Source organism: Nelusetta ayraudi, unplaced genomic scaffold (genome assembly GCF_046127955.1).
Source record: "Nelusetta ayraudi isolate G7.1 ecotype Tasmania unplaced genomic scaffold, CSIRO-AGI_Nayr_v1 ptg000135l, whole genome shotgun sequence".
NCBI lineage: Eukaryota > Metazoa > Chordata > Actinopteri > Tetraodontiformes > Monacanthidae > Nelusetta > Nelusetta ayraudi.
Window position 1 is genome coordinate 3,682,501 of NW_027466185.1, and position 10,000 is coordinate 3,692,500.

General features: G+C 48.0%; 29 non-coding genes across 29 annotated transcripts in view; all 29 read left to right on the forward strand.

Annotated features, from left to right (window-relative positions):
* Nucleotides 1–156: 156 nt before the first annotated feature.
* On the forward strand, nucleotides 157–275 carry LOC142878777 (5S ribosomal RNA). Its single transcript, XR_012925023.1, has one exon. It is a non-coding gene; the product is annotated as a 5S ribosomal RNA (ribosomal RNA).
* A 233-nt stretch (nucleotides 276–508) lies between these two features.
* LOC142878779 (5S ribosomal RNA) lies at nucleotides 509–627 on the forward strand. Its single transcript, XR_012925024.1, has one exon. It is a non-coding gene; the product is annotated as a 5S ribosomal RNA (ribosomal RNA).
* A 234-nt stretch (nucleotides 628–861) lies between these two features.
* LOC142878780 (5S ribosomal RNA) lies at nucleotides 862–980 on the forward strand. Its single transcript, XR_012925025.1, has one exon. It is a non-coding gene; the product is annotated as a 5S ribosomal RNA (ribosomal RNA).
* A 230-nt stretch (nucleotides 981–1,210) lies between these two features.
* On the forward strand, nucleotides 1,211–1,329 carry LOC142878781 (5S ribosomal RNA). The gene has a single exon (XR_012925026.1). It is a non-coding gene; the product is annotated as a 5S ribosomal RNA (ribosomal RNA).
* Nucleotides 1,330–1,559: 230 nt separating this feature from the next.
* LOC142878283 (5S ribosomal RNA) lies at nucleotides 1,560–1,678 on the forward strand. Its single transcript, XR_012924557.1, has one exon. It is a non-coding gene; the product is annotated as a 5S ribosomal RNA (ribosomal RNA).
* Nucleotides 1,679–1,912: 234 nt separating this feature from the next.
* On the forward strand, nucleotides 1,913–2,031 carry LOC142878782 (5S ribosomal RNA). The gene has a single exon (XR_012925027.1). It is a non-coding gene; the product is annotated as a 5S ribosomal RNA (ribosomal RNA).
* A 230-nt stretch (nucleotides 2,032–2,261) lies between these two features.
* LOC142878783 (5S ribosomal RNA) lies at nucleotides 2,262–2,380 on the forward strand. The gene has a single exon (XR_012925028.1). It is a non-coding gene; the product is annotated as a 5S ribosomal RNA (ribosomal RNA).
* Nucleotides 2,381–2,610: 230 nt separating this feature from the next.
* Nucleotides 2,611–2,729, forward strand: LOC142878784 (5S ribosomal RNA). The gene has a single exon (XR_012925029.1). It is a non-coding gene; the product is annotated as a 5S ribosomal RNA (ribosomal RNA).
* Nucleotides 2,730–2,951: 222 nt separating this feature from the next.
* Nucleotides 2,952–3,070, forward strand: LOC142878785 (5S ribosomal RNA). The gene has a single exon (XR_012925030.1). It is a non-coding gene; the product is annotated as a 5S ribosomal RNA (ribosomal RNA).
* Nucleotides 3,071–3,304: 234 nt separating this feature from the next.
* Nucleotides 3,305–3,423, forward strand: LOC142878371 (5S ribosomal RNA). The gene has a single exon (XR_012924641.1). It is a non-coding gene; the product is annotated as a 5S ribosomal RNA (ribosomal RNA).
* A 230-nt stretch (nucleotides 3,424–3,653) lies between these two features.
* On the forward strand, nucleotides 3,654–3,772 carry LOC142878786 (5S ribosomal RNA). The gene has a single exon (XR_012925031.1). It is a non-coding gene; the product is annotated as a 5S ribosomal RNA (ribosomal RNA).
* A 234-nt stretch (nucleotides 3,773–4,006) lies between these two features.
* LOC142878373 (5S ribosomal RNA) lies at nucleotides 4,007–4,125 on the forward strand. The gene has a single exon (XR_012924643.1). It is a non-coding gene; the product is annotated as a 5S ribosomal RNA (ribosomal RNA).
* Nucleotides 4,126–4,355: 230 nt separating this feature from the next.
* On the forward strand, nucleotides 4,356–4,474 carry LOC142878788 (5S ribosomal RNA). Its single transcript, XR_012925033.1, has one exon. It is a non-coding gene; the product is annotated as a 5S ribosomal RNA (ribosomal RNA).
* Nucleotides 4,475–4,704: 230 nt separating this feature from the next.
* Nucleotides 4,705–4,823, forward strand: LOC142878264 (5S ribosomal RNA). Its single transcript, XR_012924539.1, has one exon. It is a non-coding gene; the product is annotated as a 5S ribosomal RNA (ribosomal RNA).
* Nucleotides 4,824–5,045: 222 nt separating this feature from the next.
* LOC142878789 (5S ribosomal RNA) lies at nucleotides 5,046–5,164 on the forward strand. Its single transcript, XR_012925034.1, has one exon. It is a non-coding gene; the product is annotated as a 5S ribosomal RNA (ribosomal RNA).
* Nucleotides 5,165–5,394: 230 nt separating this feature from the next.
* LOC142878790 (5S ribosomal RNA) lies at nucleotides 5,395–5,513 on the forward strand. The gene has a single exon (XR_012925035.1). It is a non-coding gene; the product is annotated as a 5S ribosomal RNA (ribosomal RNA).
* A 230-nt stretch (nucleotides 5,514–5,743) lies between these two features.
* Nucleotides 5,744–5,862, forward strand: LOC142878258 (5S ribosomal RNA). Its single transcript, XR_012924533.1, has one exon. It is a non-coding gene; the product is annotated as a 5S ribosomal RNA (ribosomal RNA).
* Nucleotides 5,863–6,092: 230 nt separating this feature from the next.
* LOC142878791 (5S ribosomal RNA) lies at nucleotides 6,093–6,211 on the forward strand. The gene has a single exon (XR_012925036.1). It is a non-coding gene; the product is annotated as a 5S ribosomal RNA (ribosomal RNA).
* A 230-nt stretch (nucleotides 6,212–6,441) lies between these two features.
* Nucleotides 6,442–6,560, forward strand: LOC142878792 (5S ribosomal RNA). The gene has a single exon (XR_012925037.1). It is a non-coding gene; the product is annotated as a 5S ribosomal RNA (ribosomal RNA).
* A 230-nt stretch (nucleotides 6,561–6,790) lies between these two features.
* On the forward strand, nucleotides 6,791–6,909 carry LOC142878793 (5S ribosomal RNA). Its single transcript, XR_012925038.1, has one exon. It is a non-coding gene; the product is annotated as a 5S ribosomal RNA (ribosomal RNA).
* Nucleotides 6,910–7,139: 230 nt separating this feature from the next.
* LOC142878795 (5S ribosomal RNA) lies at nucleotides 7,140–7,258 on the forward strand. Its single transcript, XR_012925039.1, has one exon. It is a non-coding gene; the product is annotated as a 5S ribosomal RNA (ribosomal RNA).
* A 230-nt stretch (nucleotides 7,259–7,488) lies between these two features.
* Nucleotides 7,489–7,607, forward strand: LOC142878319 (5S ribosomal RNA). Its single transcript, XR_012924592.1, has one exon. It is a non-coding gene; the product is annotated as a 5S ribosomal RNA (ribosomal RNA).
* A 222-nt stretch (nucleotides 7,608–7,829) lies between these two features.
* On the forward strand, nucleotides 7,830–7,948 carry LOC142878796 (5S ribosomal RNA). The gene has a single exon (XR_012925040.1). It is a non-coding gene; the product is annotated as a 5S ribosomal RNA (ribosomal RNA).
* Nucleotides 7,949–8,178: 230 nt separating this feature from the next.
* Nucleotides 8,179–8,297, forward strand: LOC142878797 (5S ribosomal RNA). Its single transcript, XR_012925041.1, has one exon. It is a non-coding gene; the product is annotated as a 5S ribosomal RNA (ribosomal RNA).
* A 230-nt stretch (nucleotides 8,298–8,527) lies between these two features.
* Nucleotides 8,528–8,646, forward strand: LOC142878259 (5S ribosomal RNA). Its single transcript, XR_012924534.1, has one exon. It is a non-coding gene; the product is annotated as a 5S ribosomal RNA (ribosomal RNA).
* A 230-nt stretch (nucleotides 8,647–8,876) lies between these two features.
* LOC142878798 (5S ribosomal RNA) lies at nucleotides 8,877–8,995 on the forward strand. Its single transcript, XR_012925042.1, has one exon. It is a non-coding gene; the product is annotated as a 5S ribosomal RNA (ribosomal RNA).
* A 230-nt stretch (nucleotides 8,996–9,225) lies between these two features.
* LOC142878800 (5S ribosomal RNA) lies at nucleotides 9,226–9,344 on the forward strand. The gene has a single exon (XR_012925045.1). It is a non-coding gene; the product is annotated as a 5S ribosomal RNA (ribosomal RNA).
* Nucleotides 9,345–9,574: 230 nt separating this feature from the next.
* Nucleotides 9,575–9,693, forward strand: LOC142878801 (5S ribosomal RNA). The gene has a single exon (XR_012925046.1). It is a non-coding gene; the product is annotated as a 5S ribosomal RNA (ribosomal RNA).
* A 230-nt stretch (nucleotides 9,694–9,923) lies between these two features.
* LOC142878802 (5S ribosomal RNA) overlaps nucleotides 9,924–10,000 on the forward strand; it is a 119-nt gene continuing 42 nt past the window's right edge. Inside the window, exon 1 of the ribosomal RNA XR_012925047.1 lies at nucleotides 9,924–10,000. This exon is cut by the window's right edge and continues 42 nt beyond it. This is a non-coding gene — a ribosomal RNA (5S ribosomal RNA).

Sequence of the window (10,000 nt, forward strand, 5' to 3'; positions counted from 1 at the left end):
TTCATTTAAACAAACTCACAAACTAACTAACTAACTAACTAAGTAAATGAATGAATGAATGAATGAATAAATGAACACCACATGCACGGCTTCATAGGCAAGGTGCACTTCCTCCATGCTGCAGGTTTATAAGGCCTGTTTGCAACAGCGTCTCTCGCTTACGGCCATACCACCCTGAGAACGCCCGATCTCGTCTGATCTCGGAAGCTAAGCAGGGTCGGGCCTGGTTAGTACTTGGATGGGAGACCGCCTGGGAATACCAGGTGCCGTAAGCTTTTTGTCCCGGCAGGGGTGCTGTTTCCACGTGCAACTTTGTGAGGAAATCACAAGACAAACTGTTTTTTGCTGCCGGTTCATTTAAACAAACTCACAAACTAACTAACTAACTAACTAAGTAAATGAATGAATGAATGAATGAATAAATGAACACCACATGCACGGCTTCATAGGCAAGGTGCACTTCCTCCATGCTGCAGGTTTATAAGGCCTGTTTGCAACAGCGTCTCTCGCTTACGGCCATACCACCCTGAGAACGCCCGATCTCGTCTGATCTCGGAAGCTAAGCAGGGTCGGGCCTGGTTAGTACTTGGATGGGAGACCGCCTGGGAATACCAGGTGCCGTAAGCTTTTTGTCCCGGCAGGGGGTGCTGTTTCCACGTGCAACTTTATGAGGAAATCACAAGACAAACTGTTTTTTACTGCCGGTTCATTTAAACAAACTCACAAACTAACTCACAAACTAACTAACTAACTAACTAAATGAATGAATGAATAAATGAACACCACATGCACGGCTTCATAGGCAAGGTGCACTTCCTCCATGCTGCAGGTTTATAAGGCCTGTTTGCAACAGCGTCTCTCGCTTACGGCCATACCACCCTGAGAACGCCCGATCTCGTCTGATCTCGGAAGCTAAGCAGGGTCGGGCCTGGTTAGTACTTGGATGGGAGACCGCCTGGGAATACCAGGTGCCGTAAGCTTTTTGTCCCGGCACGGGGTGCTGTTTCCACGTGCAACTTTATGAGGAAATCACAAGACAAACTGTTTTTTGCTGCCGGTTCATTTAAACAAACTCACAAACTAACTCACAAACTAACTAACTAACTAAATGAATGAATGAATAAATGAACACCACATGCACGGCTTCATAGGCAAGGTGCACTTCCTCCATGCTGCAGGTTTATAAGGCCTGTTTGCAACAGCGTCTCTCGCTTACGGCCATACCACCCTGAGAACGCCCGATCTCGTCTGATCTCGGAAGCTAAGCAGGGTCGGGCCTGGTTAGTACTTGGATGGGAGACCGCCTGGGAATACCAGGTGCCGTAAGCTTTTTGTCCCGGCAGGGGGTGCTGTTTCCACGTGCAACTTTATGAGGAAATCACAAGACAAACTGTTTTTTGCTGCCGGTTCATTTAAACAAACTCACAAACTAACTCACAAACTAACTAACTAACTAAATGAATGAATGAATAAATGAACACCACATGCACGGCTTCATAGGCAAGGTGCACTTCCTCCATGCTGCAGGTTTATAAGGCCTGTTTGCAACAGCGTCTCTCGCTTACGGCCAAACCACCCTGAGAACGCCCGATCTCGTCTGATCTCGGAAGCTAAGCAGGGTCGGGCCTGGTTAGTACTTGGATGGGAGACCGCCTGGGAATACCAGGTGCCGTAAGCTTTTTGTCCCGGCAGGGGGTGCTGTTTCCACGTGCAACTTTGTGAGGAAATCACAAGACAAACTGTTTTTTGCTGCCGGTTCATTTAAACAAACTCACAAACTAACTAACTAACTAACTAAATGAATGAATGAATGAATGAATGAATAAATGAACACCACATGCACGGCTTCATAGGCAAGGTGCACTTCCTCCATGCTGCAGGTTTATAAGGCCTGTTTGCAACAGCGTCTCTCGCTTACGGCCATACCACCCTGAGAACGCCCGATCTCGTCTGATCTCGGAAGCTAAGCAGGGTCGGGCCTGGTTAGTACTTGGATGGGAGACCGCCTGGGAATACCAGGTGCCGTAAGCTTTTTGTCCCGGCAGGGGGTGCTGTTTCCACGTGCAACTTTATGAGGAAATCACAAGACAAACTGTTTTTTGCTGCCGGTTCATTTAAACAAACTCACAAACTAACTCACAAACTAACTAACTAACTAAATGAATGAATGAATAAATGAACACCACATGCACGGCTTCATAGGCAAGGTGCACTTCCTCCATGCTGCAGGTTTATAAGGCCTGTTTGCAACAGCGTCTCTCGCTTACGGCCATACCACCCTGAGAACGCCCGATCTCGTCTGATCTCGGAAGCTAAGCAGGGTCGGGCCTGGTTAGTACTTGGATGGGAGACCGCCTGGGAATACCAGGTGCCGTAAGCTTTTTGTCCCGGCAGGGGGTGCTGTTTCCACGTGAAACTTTGTGAGGAAATCACAAGACAAACTGTTTTTTGTTGGCGGTTCATTTAAACAAACTCACAAACTAACTAACTAACTAACTAACTAAATGAATGAATGAATGAATAAATGAACACCACATGCACGGCTTCATAGGCAAGGTGCACTTCCTCCATGCTGCAGGTTTATAAGGCCTGTTTGCAACAGCGTCTCTCGCTTACGGCCATACCACCCTGAGAACGCCCGATCTCGTCTGATCTCGGAAGCTAAGCAGGGTCGGGCCTGGTTAGTACTTGGATGGGAGACCGCCTGGGAATACCAGGTGCCGTAAGCTTTTTGTCCCGGCACGGGGTGCTGTTTCCACGTGCAACTTTATGAGGAAATCACAAGACAAACTGTTTTTTGCTGCCGGTTCATTTAAACAAACTCACAAACTAACTAACTAACTAACTAAATGAATGAATGAATAAATGAACACCACATGCACGGCTTCATAGGCAAGGTGCACTTCCTCCATGCTGCAGGTTTATAAGGCCTGTTTGCAACAGCGTCTCTCGCTTACGGCCATACCACCCTGAGAACGCCCGATCTCGTCTGATCTCGGAAGCTAAGCAGGGTCGGGCCTGGTTAGTACTTGGATGGGAGACCGCCTGGGAATACCAGGTGCCGTAAGCTTTTTGTCCCGGCAGGGGGTGCTGTTTCCACGTGCAACTTTATGAGGAAATCACAAGACAAACTGTTTTTTGCTGCCGGTTCATTTAAACAAACTCACAAACTAACTCACAAACTAACTAACTAACTAACTAAATGAATGAATGAATAAATGAACACCACATGCACGGCTTCATAGGCAAGGTGCACTTCCTCCATGCTGCAGGTTTATAAGGCCTGTTTGCAACAGCGTCTCTCGCTTACGGCCATACCACCCTCAGAACGCCCGATCTCGTCTGATCTCGGAAGCTAAGCAGGGTCGGGCCTGGTTAGTACTTGGATGGGAGACCGCCTGGGAATACCAGGTGCCGTAAGCTTTTTGTCCCGGCAGGGGGTGCTGTTTCCACGTGCAACTTTGTGAGGAAATCACAAGACAAACTGTTTTTTGCTGCCGGTTCATTTAAACAAACTCACAAACTAACTCACAAACTAACTAACTAACTAAATGAATGAATGAATAAATGAACACCACATGCACGGCTTCATAGGCGAGGTGCACTTCCTCCATGCTGCAGGTTTATAAGGCCTGTTTGCAACAGCGTCTCTCGCTTACGGCCATACCACCCTGAGAACGCCCGATCTCGTCTGATCTCGGAAGCTAAGCAGGGTCGGGCCTGGTTAGTACTTGGATGGGAGACCGCCTGGGAATACCAGGTGCCGTAAGCTTTTTGTCCCGGCAGGGGGTGCTGTTTCCACGTGCAACTTTATGAGGAAATCACAAGACAAACTGTTTTTTGCTGCCGGTTCATTTAAACAAACTCACAAACTAACTCACAAACTAACTAACTAACTAACTAAATGAATGAATGAATAAATGAACACCACATGCACGGCTTCATAGGCAAGGTGCACTTCCTCCATGCTGCAGGTTTATAAGGCCTGTTTGCAACAGCGTCTCTCGCTTACGGCCATACCACCCTCAGAACGCCCGATCTCGTCTGATCTCGGAAGCTAAGCAGGGTCGGGCCTGGTTAGTACTTGGATGGGAGACCGCCTGGGAATACCAGGTGCCGTAAGCTTTTTGTCCCGGCAGGGGGTGCTGTTTCCACGTGCAACTTTGTGAGGAAATCACAAGACAAACTGTTTTTTGCTGCCGGTTCATTTAAACAAACTCACAAACTAACTCACAAACTAACTAACTAACTAAATGAATGAATGAATAAATGAACACCACATGCACGGCTTCATAGGCAAGGTGCACTTCCTCCATGCTGCAGGTTTATAAGGCCTGTTTGCAACAGCGTCTCTCGCTTACGGCCATACCACCCTGAGAACGCCCGATCTCGTCTGATCTCGGAAGCTAAGCAGGGTCGGGCCTGGTTAGTACTTGGATGGGAGACCGCCTGGGAATACCAGGTGCCGTAAGCTTTTTGTCCCGGCAGGGGGTGCTGTTTCCACGTGCAACTTTGTGAGGAAATCACAAGACAAACTGTTTTTTGCTGCCGGTTCATTTAAACAAACTCACAAACTAACTCACAAACTAACTAACTAACTAAATGAATGAATGAATAAATGAACACCACATGCACGGCTTCATAGGCAAGGTGCACTTCCTCCATGCTGCAGGTTTATAAGGCCTGTTTGCAACAGCGTCTCTCGCTTACGGCCATACTACCCTGAGAACGCCCGATCTCGTCTGATCTCGGAAGCTAAGCAGGGTCGGGCCTGGTTAGTACTTGGATGGGAGACCGCCTGGGAATACCAGGTGCCGTAAGCTTTTTGTCCCGGCAGGGGGTGCTGTTTCCACGTGCAACTTTATGAGGAAATCACAAGACAAACTGTTTTTTGCTGCCGGTTCATTTAAACAAACTCACAAACTAACTAACTAACTAACTAAATGAATGAATGAATAAATGAACACCACATGCACGGCTTCATAGGCAAGGTGCACTTCCTCCATGCTGCAGGTTTATAAGGCCTGTTTGCAACAGCGTCTCTCGCTTACGGCCATACCACCCTGAGAACGCCCGATCTCGTCTGATCTCGGAAGCTAAGCAGGGTCGGGCCTGGTTAGTACTTGGATGGGAGACCGCCTGGGAATACCAGGTGCCGTAAGCTTTTTGTCCCGGCAGGGGGTGCTGTTTCCACGTGCAACTTTATGAGGAAATCACAAGACAAACTGTTTTTTGCTGCCGGTTCATTTAAACAAACTCACAAACTAACTCACAAACTAACTAACTAACTAAATGAATGAATGAATAAATGAACACCACATGCACGGCTTCATAGGCAAGGTGCACTTCCTCCATGCTGCAGGTTTATAAGGCCTGTTTGCAACAGCGTCTCTCGCTTACGGCCATACCACCCTGAGAACGCCCGATCTCGTCTGATCTCGGAAGCTAAGCAGGGTCGGGCCTGGTTAGTACTTGGATGGGAGACCGCCTGGGAATACCAGGTGCCGTAAGCTTTTTGTCCCGGCAGGGGGTGCTGTTTCCACGTGCAACTTTGTGAGGAAATCACAAGACAAACTGTTTTTTGCTGGCGGTTCATTTAAACAAACTCACAAACTAACTAACTAACTAACTAAATGAATGAATGAATGAATGAATAAATGAACACCACATGCACGGCTTCATAGGCAAGGTGCACTTCCTCCATGCTGCAGGTTTATAAGGCCTGTTTGCAACAGCGTCTCTCGCTTACGGCCATACCACCCTGAGAACGCCTGATCTCGTCTGATCTCGGAAGCTAAGCAGGGTCGGGCCTGGTTAGTACTTGGATGGGAGACCGCCTGGGAATACCAGGTGCCGTAAGCTTTTTGTCCCGGCAGGGGGTGCTGTTTCCACGTGCAACTTTGTGAGGAAATCACAAGACAAACTGTTTTTTGCTGGCGGTTCATTTAAACAAACTCACAAACTAACTCACAAACTAACTAACTAACTAAATGAATGAATGAATAAATGAACACCACATGCACGGCTTCATAGGCAAGGTGCACTTCCTCCATGCTGCAGGTTTATAAGGCCTGTTTGCAACAGCGTCTCTCGCTTACGGCCATACCACCCTGAGAACGCCCGATCTCGTCTGATCTCGGAAGCTAAGCAGGGTCGGGCCTGGTTAGTACTTGGATGGGAGACCGCCTGGGAATACCAGGTGCCGTAAGCTTTTTGTCCCGGCAGGGGGTGCTGTTTCCACGTGCAACTTTGTGAGGAAATCACAAGACAAACTGTTTTTTGCTGCTGGTTCATTTAAACAAACTCACAAACTAACTAACTAACTAACTAAATGAATGAATGAATGAATGAATAAATGAACACCACATGCACGGCTTCATAGGCAAGGTGCACTTCCTCCATGCTGCAGGTTTATAAGGCCTGTTTGCAACAGCGTCTCTCGCTTACGGCCATACCACCCTGAGAACGCCCGATCTCGTCTGATCTCGGAAGCTAAGCAGGGTCGGGCCTGGTTAGTACTTGGATGGGAGACCGCCTGGGAATACCAGGTGCCGTAAGCTTTTTGTCCCGGCAGGGGGTGCTGTTTCCACGTGCAACTTTATGAGGAAATCACAAGACAAACTGTTTTTTGCTGGCGGTTCATTTAAACAAACTCACAAACTAACTCACAAACTAACTAACTAACTAAATGAATGAATGAATAAATGAACACCACATGCACGGCTTCATAGGCAAGGTGCACTTCCTCCATGCTGCAGGTTTATAAGGCCTGTTTGCAACAGCGTCTCTCGCTTACGGCCATACCACCCTGAGAACGCCCGATCTCGTCTGATCTCGGAAGCTAAGCAGGGTCGGGCCTGGTTAGTACTTGGATGGGAGACCGCCTGGGAATACCAGGTGCCGTAAGCTTTTTGTCCCGGCAGGGGGTGCTGTTTCCACGTGCAACTTTGTGAGGAAATCACAAGACAAACTGTTTTTTGCTGGCGGTTCATTTAAACAAACTCACAAACTAACTCACAAACTAACTAACTAACTAAATGAATGAATGAATAAATGAACACCACATGCACGGCTTCATAGGCAAGGTGCACTTCCTCCATGCTGCAGGTTTATAAGGCCTGTTTGCAACAGCGTCTCTCGCTTACGGCCATACCACCCTGAGAACGCCCGATCTCGTCTGATCTCGGAAGCTAAGCAGGGTCGGGCCTGGTTAGTACTTGGATGGGAGACCGCCTGGGAATACCAGGTGCCGTAAGCTTTTTGTCCCGGCAGGGGGTGCTGTTTCCACGTGCAACTTTGTGAGGAAATCACAAGACAAACTGTTTTTTGCTGCCGGTTCATTTAAACAAACTCACAAACTAACTCACAAACTAACTAACTAACTAAATGAATGAATGAATAAATGAACACCACATGCACGGCTTCATAGGCAAGGTGCACTTCCTCCATGCTGCAGGTTTATAAGGCCTGTTTGCAACAGCGTCTCTCGCTTACGGCCATACCACCCTGAGAACGCCCGATCTCGTCTGATCTCGGAAGCTAAGCAGGGTTGGGCCTGGTTAGTACTTGGATGGGAGACCGCCTGGGAATACCAGGTGCCGTAAGCTTTTTGTCCCGGCAGGGGGTGCTGTTTCCACGTGCAACTTTATGAGGAAATCACTAGACAAACTGTTTTTTGCTGCCGGTTCATTTAAACAAACTCACAAACTAACTAACTAACTAACTAAATGAATGAATGAATAAATGAACACCACATGCACGGCTTCATAGGCAAGGTGCACTTCCTCCATGCTGCAGGTTTATAAGGCCTGTTTGCAACAGCGTCTCTCGCTTACGGCCATACCACCCTGAGAACGCCCGATCTCGTCTGATCTCGGAAGCTAAGCAGGGTCGGGCCTGGTTAGTACTTGGATGGGAGACCGCCTGGGAATACCAGGTGCCGTAAGCTTTTTGTCCCGGCAGGGGGTGCTGTTTCCACGTGCAACTTTATGAGGAAATCACAAGACAAACTGTTTTTTGCTGCCGGTTCATTTAAACAAACTCACAAACTAACTCACAAACTAACTAACTAACTAAATGAATGAATGAATAAATGAACACCACATGCACGGCTTCATAGGCAAGGTGCACTTCCTCCATGCTGCAGGTTTATAAGGCCTGTTTGCAACAGCGTCTCTCGCTTACGGCCATACCACCCTGAGAACGCCCGATCTCGTCTGATCTCGGAAGCTAAGCAGGGTCGGGCCTGGTTAGTACTTGGATGGGAGACCGCCTGGGAATACCAGGTGCCGTAAGCTTTTTGTCCCGGCAGGGGGTGCTGTTTCCACGTGCAACTTTGTGAGGAAATCACAAGACAAACTGTTTTTTGCTGGCGGTTCATTTAAACAAACTCACAAACTAACTAACTAACTAACTAAATGAATGAATGAATGAATGAATAAATGAACACCACATGCACGGCTTCATAGGCAAGGTGCACTTCCTCCATGCTGCAGGTTTATAAGGCCTGTTTGCAACAGCGTCTCTCGCTTACGGCCATACCACCCTGAGAACGCCTGATCTCGTCTGATCTCGGAAGCTAAGCAGGGTCGGGCCTGGTTAGTACTTGGATGGGAGACCGCCTGGGAATACCAGGTGCCGTAAGCTTTTTGTCCCGGCAGGGGGTGCTGTTTCCACGTGCAACTTTGTGAGGAAATCACAAGACAAACTGTTTTTTGCTGGCGGTTCATTTAAACAAACTCACAAACTAACTCACAAACTAACTAACTAACTAAATGAATGAATGAATAAATGAACACCACATGCACGGCTTCATAGGCAAGGTGCACTTCCTCCATGCTGCAGGTTTATAAGGCCTGTTTGCAACAGCGTCTCTCGCTTACGGCCATACCACCCTGAGAACGCCCGATCTCGTCTGATCTCGGAAGCTAAGCAGGGTCGGGCCTGGTTAGTACTTGGATGGGAGACCGCCTGGGAATACCAGGTGCCGTAAGCTTTTTGTCCCGGCAGGGGGTGCTGTTTCCACGTGCAACTTTGTGAGGAAATCACAAGACAAACTGTTTTTTGCTGCTGGTTCATTTAAACAAACTCACAAACTAACTAACTAACTAACTAAATGAATGAATGAATGAATGAATAAATGAACACCACATGCACGGCTTCATAGGCAAGGTGCACTTCCTCCATGCTGCAGGTTTATAAGGCCTGTTTGCAACAGCGTCTCTCGCTTACGGCCATACCACCCTGAGAACGCCCGATCTCGTCTGATCTCGGAAGCTAAGCAGGGTCGGGCCTGGTTAGTACTTGGATGGGAGACCGCCTGGGAATACCAGGTGCCGTAAGCTTTTTGTCCCGGCAGGGGGTGCTGTTTCCACGTGCAACTTTATGAGGAAATCACAAGACAAACTGTTTTTTGCTGCCGGTTCATTTAAACAAACTCACAAACTAACTCACAAACTAACTAACTAACTAAATGAATGAATGAATAAATGAACACCACATGCACGGCTTCATAGGCAAGGTGCACTTCCTCCATGCTGCAGGTTTATAAGGCCTGTTTGCAACAGCGTCTCTCGCTTACGGCCATACCACCCTGAGAACGCCCGATCTCGTCTGATCTCGGAAGCTAAGCAGGGTCGGGCCTGGTTAGTACTTGGATGGGAGACCGCCTGGGAATACCAGGTGCCGTAAGCTTTTTGTCCCGGCAGGGGGTGCTGTTTCCACGTGCAACTTTGTGAGGAAATCACAAGACAAACTGTTTTTTGCTGGCGGTTCATTTAAACAAACTCACAAACTAACTCACAAACTAACTAACTAACTAAATGAATGAATGAATAAATGAACACCACATGCACGGCTTCATAGGCAAGGTGCACTTCCTCCATGCTGCAGGTTTATAAGGCCTGTTTGCAACAGCGTCTCTCGCTTACGGCCATACCACCCTGAGAACGCCCGATCTCGTCTGATCTCGGAAGCTAAGCAGGGTCGGGCCTGGTTAGTA